This window comes from Octopus sinensis, linkage group LG24 (assembly GCF_006345805.1).
Source record: "Octopus sinensis linkage group LG24, ASM634580v1, whole genome shotgun sequence".
Taxonomy (NCBI): domain Eukaryota; kingdom Metazoa; phylum Mollusca; class Cephalopoda; order Octopoda; family Octopodidae; genus Octopus; species Octopus sinensis.
In genome coordinates, this window is record NC_043020.1 from 13,424,732 (window position 1) to 13,434,554 (window position 9,823).

A 9,823-nucleotide genomic window follows, 5' to 3' on the forward strand; every position below is an offset into this window, starting at 1 on the left:
ATAAACACTCACAACGCCCGGTTGTGAGTCGAAACCGCGATCCTATGACCGCGAGTCTGCTGCCCTAACCACTGGGCCATTGCGCCTCCACTTTATAGGTATATAGATAGATAGGTAGATAAATAATAATAATTATGAGTGCTATAAAGTGAGGTTAGTAATGCAAGATTGGACAAACAAAGTTGCTTATATGAACATGTCTTCTTGTTCATGATATCCACTTCATGTGCCAAGTACAGCCAGTCTGAGGTTGTTAAAGAGTTAGAAAGACTTTGTTCCTTCCTGCTATATATTGGTTTCAAATTTTAGCACAAGGCCAGCAATTTCCAGGAGAGGAGACTACGTTGATTACATCATCCCTAGTCCTTCAACTGGTATTTATTTTATTGACCGCAATAGGATGAAAGGTAAAGTCGACTTCAGCAGCATTTGAACTCAGAACGTCAAGATGGACAAAAAGCTACTAAGCATTTTGCCTGCTGTTTTTTTGTGTTTTGTTTTTTGTTGTTGTTTTTTTGTTCTTGTTTTTGTCCTTTCTTTCCACAAAACTAATCTGAAAATCTAAAGAACATAGAATATTCAATAACCTAAAATGCTTTCAAATACATTCCTAATCATTTCTCCAAGACAGTCATTTGTCTCTCTCTCTCTCTCTCTCTCTCTCTCTCTCTCTCTCTCTCTCTCTCTCTCTCTCTCTCTCTCTCTCTCTCTCTCTCTCTCTCTCTCTCTATCTCTCTCTCGCTCTCTCTCTCCTCTCTCTCTCTTTCTCGCTCTGTCTCTCAAAATAATTCTGATTCAAGATTTTAAGATTTTTATTTCAATGATGATGAAGAAGATTTCGGATTAATTTCCTGCAACTAAATGCAATTCCAAATTCATATTCCGAGATATTACTAATCGGTTTCAGTAATAGTCCATTTCCTCAGCATTATTCTTCACATTAATGCTTTAAATATTTAATTGGTTGGTGTGATTATTCCAGCAGACTTTCACAAAGTTTAAACTCATAACATCAAAACTTATCTAAAGTATTAAGATTAGGACACTGAATCGCTGTTTCTTTTTCAATCTCTCTAATCTTTCTGATTGTAGAAATGTATTTTTCTCGGTTACAATATATATACATATATATATATAGGCGCAGGAGTGGCTGTGTGGTAAGTAGCTTGTCTACCAACCACATGGTTCCGGGTTCAGTCCCACTGCGTGGTGGCACCTTGGGCAAGTGTCTTCTACTATAGCCTCGGGCTGACCAAAGCCTTGTGAGTGGATTTGGTAGACGGAAACTGAAAGAAGCCCATCGTATATATGTATATATATATATTTTTTATATTTTATAGAAGGAGCTTCTACAGGACTAGAATTTATTCATTCAAATGAAATCATCAGGAAGCTTCCTGATGATTTCATTTGAATGAAACAGTTCTTGTCCTGTAGAAGCTCTTTCTATAAAATAAATTAATTTACTCTGCTATGTATTGAGTACCTTATTTACTGTGGTTAACCCCGACTCAACCCAGGACCTACATATGTATATATATATATATATATATATATATATATATATATGCGTGTGTGTGTTTGTGCGTCTGTGTTTGTTCCCCTAGCATTGCTTGACAACCGATGTTGGTGTGTTTATGTCCCCGTTACTTAGCGGTTCGGCAAAAAGAGACCGATAGAATAAGTACTGGGCTTACAAAAGAATAAGTCCCGGGGTCGAGTTGCTCGATTAAAGGCGGTGCTCCACCATGGCCACAGTCAAATGACTGAAACAAGTAAAAGAGTAAAGAGTATAGAAATATACACAATATACACACCCACCAGCTTTATTATTTTTTTCTCTGCTTAACAATAAATATCCCTTCTTTATCATTGATGACTACATTATTATATACACATTAACTGCTGAATTGTTGATCTTGGTATTATACATTACATGCATTATATATATAGTGGCTGTGTGGTAAGTAGCTTGCTTACCAACCACATGGTTCCGGGTTCAGTCCCACTGCGTGGCGGCACCTTGGGCAAGTGTCTTCTACTATAACCTCAGGCCGACCAAAGCCTTATGAGTGGATTTGGTAGACGGAAACTGAAAGAAGCCCGCCATATATATGTGTATATATATATATATATATATATATATATGTGTGTGTGTGTGTATGTTTGTGTGTCTGTGTTTGTCTCCCCAACATTGCTTGACAACTGAGGCTGGTGTGTTTACATCCCCGTTACTTAGTGGTTCGGCAAAAGAGACTGATAGAATAAGTACTAAGCTTACAAAGAATGAGTCCGGGGGTCGATTTGCTCGACTAAAAGGCGGTACTCCAGCATGACCACAGTCAAATGGCTGAAACAAGTAAAAGAGTATATACATATATATATATATTATATATATAATATATATATATATATATATACCTGAGTAAACTCATAAATGTGAAACAAGGTGGTAAAAAAAGAGTACTCAAATACCAGGGGTAGAGTAATATGCTTTATTTAAAAGCAGTAGAAATTCAACAAAACCTGTTACTCGGAGTTTCACGTTCCCATTCGACAAACAAGAACGTGAAACTCTGAGTAACAGGTTTTGTTGAATTTCTGCTGCTTTTAAATAAAGTATATATATACATACATACATACATACATACATACACACAAGATGCTGAACTTGTCTCTCCTTTTCCTTCTTGTCCTCATTCCCCACTCCCCCCTCTCTCCATTCTCTCTCTCTCTCTCCACTCTCTCCCTCTCTCACACACACTTCTCTCTCTCTCTCTCTCTCTCTCTCGCGTCTTCTACATTCCATAAATCACTACATGATGCTAGCTCTACATGTTTATCCTGTCACCAGTTTTTTTCTTCTTCATCTTCTTCTTTAACTGATTACAACTGTTGCCATGGTTACTGTTAAAAATCACACACACCCCCCTCCTCCTCTTCACATCACCCCCCTCCTCCTCTTCACATCACCCCCCTCCTCCTCTTCACATCACCCCCCCCACCTCGCCCCTTCTTTGAGTGATGTAAGATGGTGGTGGTGTGGAGGGGGAGAAGGAGGCTGGGGGTGAGGGGCGGTGGTGGGGGGTGGGTGATCATTTCAGCTTCATGACTTTGAAATCTTAGATTCTAGCATGTAAACAAACAATTGACTAACGGTTCTGTTTTTTTTCTTTTGTGTGTGTGTGTGTGTGTGTGTGTAATCTTAATATCTCGTTTATCTTCTTCTTACCTTGCTAACCGTACTACCTGTACTACCTGCGAGTACAGGTACAGGTTTCACCATCGGAGACGGTACCCTCTCTACTACCGACACCACGGTCTCTATAACCATCCACCACTGTCGTTCTCTCTTCAACTACCGACAATCTCTCTTTCTCTCTCCCTTCCTCCTCTCTCTCTTTCCCTCCATTCTCTCCCTCTTTCTCTCTCCTCTCCCTGTCCCTCTCTCACCCTCCTTTTTTCTCTCTCCGTCCTTCCTATGTTTCTCCCCTTCTCTCCCCTGTCCTTTACCCTCCCTTTCTCTCTCTCCCTCTCTTTCTTTCTCTCTCCCTCTCTTTCTTTCTCTCTCCCTTCTCTCTCTTTCCCTCCATTCTCTCCCTCTTTCTCTCTCCTCTCCCTATCCCTCTCTCACCCTCCTTTTTTTCTCTCTCTCCGTCCTTCCTATCTTTCTCCCCCTCTCTCCCCTGTCCCTTATCCTCCCTCTCTTTCTCTCTCCCTTCTCTCTCTTTCCCTCCATTCTCTCCCTCTTTCTCTCTCCTCTCCCTATCCCTCTCTCACCCTCCTTTTTTCTCTCTCCGTCCTTCCTATCTTTCTCTCCCTCTCCCCCTCTCTCCCCTGTATCTTACCCCCCCATCTTTCTCTCTCTCTCTCTCTCTCTCTCTAACCATTTGCTGCTGATTCTTTCTATTATTTACCAAACCTACCTGCCATTTCAGTTCTCTCCTCCTCTCCATCACCATTTACCTACTCTCACTTCCCACCTGTCATCAGGTGCTGTTCTCCAAAACTAACCGAATTTACAAATCTACGTGTCCTGGTTCTGTAATTCCAACTGCTAAATCATATTGTTTACAACCTTAGATACATTGACTTCTGTCTCGTAGCATCATAATCTCTCTTCTTGCATCAGCATCTCAATGTTTCTGGTTTATCCAATGCTGCATGCAACACATGGCAGTGGCTGAGTGGTTAAGACCGTTCCTTTGCAACCGTGTGATTCCTAGTTCTGTCCCACTGCGCAGAACCTCGGACACGGGCCTTCTATAATGTTTTCTACTTTAGACACAAAGCCAGCAATTTTGAGAGAAGTGGGTGAGTCTGTGTCATCAACCAATATATTTTGATTGATACTTTATTTTATTGACCCCTGAAGAATTGAAGACAAATCTGACCATGGCAGGATTTGAACTTTTTTTTTCTTTATTGCCCACTAGGGGCTAAACATAGAGGGGACAAACAAGGACAGACAAAGGATTAAGTCGATTACATCGACCTCAGTGCGTAACTGGTACTTAATTTATCGACCCCGAAAGGATGAAAGGCAAAGTCAACCTCGGCGGAATTTGAACTCAGAACGTAACAGCAGACGAAATACCTATTTCTTTACTGCCCAGAAGGGGCTAAACAAAGAGAGGACAAACAAGGACAGACAAATGGATTAAGTCAATTACATCAACCCCAGTGCATAACTGGTACTTAATTTATCGACCCCGAAAGGATGAAAGGCAAAGTCGACCTCAGCGGAATTTGAACTCAGAACATAATGGCAAACAAAATACCTATTTCTTTATTACCCACAAGGGGCTAAACATAGAGGGGACAAACAAGGTCAGACATAGGTATTAAGTCGATTACATCGACCTCAGTGCGTAACTGGTACTTAAGTTATCGACCCCAAAAGGATGAAAGGCAAAGTCGACCTTGGTGGAATTTGAACTCAGAACGTAACGGCAGATGAAATACCGCTAAGCATTTCGTCCAACATGCTCACATTTCTACCAGCTCGCTTTCACTTAGCTTGTGAACTCTTGTGATTATTGCTGTTGTTGTTTAGCCACCAGTCTACCCTAACCAAGCAAATCTTTGATCAAAAGCATTCCAGCTGTGACCTTCTCATTCTTTTAGAGAGAGAGAGAGAAGGGAGGGGGTCAAGAATCAGCTCCAATACCAGGCTGGGGATTTATTGACCCCTGCAACTATGAAAGATAAAGTTCACTTTGACAGAGTTTGATTTCAGGCCCAAGAGAACTGCAATGGAGATTACAAACTATTCTTTTACCATTTTTCCCTTTCCTCTATCCTAATAATTCTGCCACTTCACCAATATCTTTTAGAAGAGAAATTTCTTGGAATTCTCTTTTGTTATTACCATTTAGAAACAAGCACCAATAAAAAGAATATTACTTTTAATTTATTCTCTCGTTTACCATTATTTTCACATGTTCTAACAAACCATCAAAGTTTATAGACATAAGAATCATCTCCTATGGACTATTAGTCTAGATTTAGAAAATGGTTCAAATAACTACTGTTGTTTTTCCACTTCATCTCTGCCTTTTGATTCCATGGAAGAGGATTTATTTTCGGTATTTTGTTCGGAGTTCTTCAATTCTTCAGCTGTAACCAGGATAGCAGCATCGTTTCTAATGGTTCCAGAAAATGTTTTGGAGCAATAAAATAGATTTTTTACCAACTTCATCTGGCAACAATACAATCTCAGACAGTTTGTACACAAACTTTTGTTCCTTTCTTTCTTTCTTTCTTTCCTTATTTTTTCTTTCTTTCTTTTTCCATTGTTTGTCATTAAAGTCACCCCGCTATTTTCTTTCTATGGAAACCACTGTTTGCTGCTGTGTTTTTCTGTGGCTTTCGTGAAAATCCGTTTGTTTGTTTCTACAATTCTCTCAGTAGGAAGTAAACTCTGAAAACCTAAAATTCTGTTTTGATGTTGTTTATTAACGAAAAACCATAATTTCGTGACAAACTGTGAAAGTGTGATCTTTCTCGTTTACTACTTTGAGTGTGTGTGTGTGTGTGTGTGTCTGTGTGTGTGTGTGTGTCTGTGTGTGTGTGTGTCTGTGTGTGTGTGTGGATGGGTGTGTCTGTGTGTTTGTCTGTGTCTGTGTGTGTCTCTGTGTGTGTGTGTCTGTGTCTGTGTGTGCGTCTGTGTGTGTGTCTGTGTGTGTGTGTCTCTGTGTGTGTGTGTGTCTCTGTGTGTATCTGTGTGTCTCTGTGTGTATCTGTGTTTCTGTGTCTGTGTATGTGTGTGTGTCTGTGTGTGTCTGTGTGTGTGTCTGTATGTCTCTGTGTGTGTGTGTATGTGTGTGTCTGTGTCTGTGTGTGTCTGTGTGTGTCTGTGTGTGTATGGGTGTTGGCCAAGTGTATTTGCCTGTGCTACCTGTCTGTTTGTGTGAGGAGCTGGTGTTATATGTGTCTGTGTGTAGTTTTGTGTATTTGTGTGTGTATGTGTGTGTGTGTGTGTGTAGTTGCCTGTATGTATGTGTCTGCATGGCAAGTGCTTGCGTACCTGCGTGTGTATGTGTGTAATATTGATAAGTTCTCCAACAAACAATGTAAGTCAGTTTTATTTCTCAGCCAATTTCACTTCATTCCTCTTTGCTGTAGAACTGTTTCTCATTCTGGATGTGTAAGACCAGTAGTTCTTTATAAGACCAGCAGCGTTTTATAAGACCATTAGCTCTACATAAGACCAGCAGCTCTTCATAAGACCATCAGCTCTTTATAAGACCCTCACCTCCTTATAAGACCATAAGACCAGCAGCTCTTTATAAGACCATCACCTCTTTATAAGACAATCACCTCTTTATAAGACAATCACCTATTTATCACCTCCTTATAAGACCATCATCTGTTTATAAGACCATCACCTCTTTATAAGACCATCACCTCTTTATCACCTCCTTATAAGACCATCATCTGTTTATAAGACCAGCAGCTCTTTATAAGACCATCACCTCTTTATAAGACAATCACCTATTTATCACCTTATAAGACCATCATCTGTTTATAAGACCATCACCTCTTCATAGGACCATCATCTGTTTATAAGACCTCACTCTTTCTTAAGACAACCACTATTATAAGACAATCACTCCTATTAATGGACCATACTGTTTATAAGACCAGCAGCCTTTTATAAGACCATCACCTCGTTATAAGACAATCACTATTTATCACCTTATAAGACCATCATCTGTTTATAAGACCATCACCTTCATAGGACCATCATCTGTTTATAAGACCATCACTTCTTTATAAGACAACCACCTATTTATAAGACAATCACCTCCTTATAAGACCATCATCTGTTTATAAGACCAGCAGCTCTTTATAAGACCATCACCTCTTTATAAGACAATCACCTATTTATCACCTTATATGACCATCATCACCTTATAAGACCATCACCTCTTCATAAGACCATCACCTCTTCATAAGACCATCAGCTCTTTATAATACCATCACCTTTTTATAAGACAATCACCTGTTTATCACCTCCTTATAAGACCATCATCTGTTTATAAGACCAGCAGCTCTTTATAAGAGCATCATTTTTTTACAAGACCATCTTTCTCCAGCCAGTTTGTATTCTAAAAGTTATACTTCCGGAACATCTTCCTCCACTGGCTGAAGTCCCCTACAGATCAGAAACTATCAACTACCGCAAGTAGTCTTCCCAAGCATTTGAGGGCATTTATTTCCTGTGCACTCTTAGAGTTTATTGCTTCAGTACAGGTCACATACAAAGTCTACTTACTCTGTTATCCTTCCTTCCTATGATTGCACTGCACCTCTTGTATATCCATAGTTTGCACCGGGTGCTCTGTATTGAATTTCTTCCCACTCCTTTGCTACGTATTACGCAGAGCCGTTTCCCTGTTAGAAGCTGTGTTCTATCTGTTTTCCTACTTACCAAAAACTTTAGTCTCTGCTAAGTTAACTTTCAAGCTCTTTAACTCCAGGTTTTGCTTTCACACCTGGAATTTTTCCTCAAAGGTGTAGGAGTGGTTGTGTGTAATAAGTAGCTTGCTTACGAACTGCATGGTTCCGGGTTCAGTCCCACTGCGTTGCATCTTGGGCAAGTGTCTTCTACTATAGCCTCAGGCCAACCAAAGCCTTCTGAGTGGATTTGATAGATGGAAACTGAAAGAAGCCCCTCGTATGTATATATATGCATGTGTGTGTCTGTGTTTGTCCCCCAACATCGCTTGACAACCAATGCTGGTGTGTTTATGTCCCCGTAACTTAGCTGTTCAGCAACAGAAACCTATAGAATAAGTACTAGACTTACAAAGGATAAGTCCTGGGGTCGATTTGCTCAACTAAAGGTGGTGCTCCTGCATGGCCACAGTCAAATGACTGAAACAAATAAAAGAATAAAAGAAAAGAATAATCCTGTTACAGATTCACGGTCCTACACTGTGTGTGTGTGTCTTTGTTTACATCTGCAATTGTACGGAAGCTGTAGTGTAGAGGCATTTTTTCTATTGACAGTTCTCCAGCCATCATTTTCTCCCTTCATGTCTTAGGAGCTGTGAGCTGTGTAGAGTAAGAGATTCCTTACTTGAAAAACGAGGGTTAGTAATAGGAAGGACATCTGGCTGTCAAACAACACTTAGGTGTATTCTCCTAACCCATGCAACCATGGAGAAAAAGACCTAAAAGTAATGAATCTGAATCCTGCTTCGTGTTGCAGAAAGAAAATATTCTAATTATAAGCACGTGCATAGCTGTGTGGTAAGAAGCTTGCTTCCCAACCACATGGGTTTCGGTTCAGTCCCACTATGCAGTACCTTGAGCAAGTGTCTTCTACTATGCTTTGGGTTGACCAAAACAAAATAAACACCGGGGTCAATTCATTTGACTAAAAAATCCTTCAAGGTGGTGCCCCAGCATGGCCGCAGTCGAATGACTGAAATGGATAAAAGATAAAAAGTAAAAGATAATTAAAATAAATTAATATTGCGTGGCATCTTGGGCAAGTGTCTTCTGCAATAGCCCCGAGCCGACCAATGCTTTGTGAGTGGATTTGGTAGACGGAAACTGAAAGAAGCCTGTCGTATATATATATATATATATGTATGTGTGTGTGTGTTTGTGTGTCTGTGTTTGTCCCACTAGCATTGCTTGACAACCGATGCCGGTGTGTTTACATCCCCGTCACTTAGCAGTTCGGCAAAAGAGACCGATAGAATAAGTACTGGGCTTACAAAGAATAAGTCCTGGGGTCGATTTGCTCGACTAAAGGCGGTGCTCGAGCATGGCCGCAGTCAAATGACTGAAACAAGTAAAAGAGTAAAGAGTATTTAAATAAAAAGAAACAAATTTTAATTAGAGTGAATGGCTTGTAATTTTGAAAGCTTCAATGTTTTAATGTTGAAAGGAGAAATGGTAAACAGTCTTTGAGCGAGGAATAAACTTTTTACTTCAGAAATAAATAAATGAATAATTATGTAAAAAAAAAAAAAAATTTAAAAAAAAAACAATATCAAGAAATGGTTGTTTGTTTTTGTATTTGACATTTGAAAAAAGGAAAAAAAAGTTTCACCTGAACAATTATTTCTTAATGCCATTTCTTCAAAGTGAGGAATGATATTTCAAAAATATATTTCTAGGTTATTAATTTAAATAGGAATAAATAAAATAAAATAAAAGCAAAACAGCAGTAAAAGAATCAGCAAATGATTACATCATAATTTGTTACTATACAGGGTCCTCTCTCTCTCTCTCTCTTTCTCTCCACATGTATATATGTATGTGTTTCTGTATATATGTGTATGTATGTATGTATGTATGTATG

The 9,823-nt window shown here is 39.4% G+C and overlaps 2 protein-coding genes across 2 annotated transcripts in view; both read left to right on the forward strand.

Annotated features, from left to right (window-relative positions):
- The window catches only part of LOC115223942 (Golgi-associated PDZ and coiled-coil motif-containing protein-like), a 402,854-nt gene that overhangs the window by 318,794 nt on the left and 74,237 nt on the right, over nt 1–9,823 (forward strand). The window lies entirely within an intron of this gene.
- LOC115224086 (Golgi-associated PDZ and coiled-coil motif-containing protein-like) overlaps nt 5,635–9,823 on the forward strand; it is a 402,254-nt gene continuing 398,065 nt past the window's right edge. The window contains exon 1 of the mRNA XM_036513087.1: nt 5,635–5,725. The gene's annotated coding sequence lies outside the window, so the exon portion shown is untranslated. The remainder of the gene's footprint in view (nt 5,726–9,823) is intronic.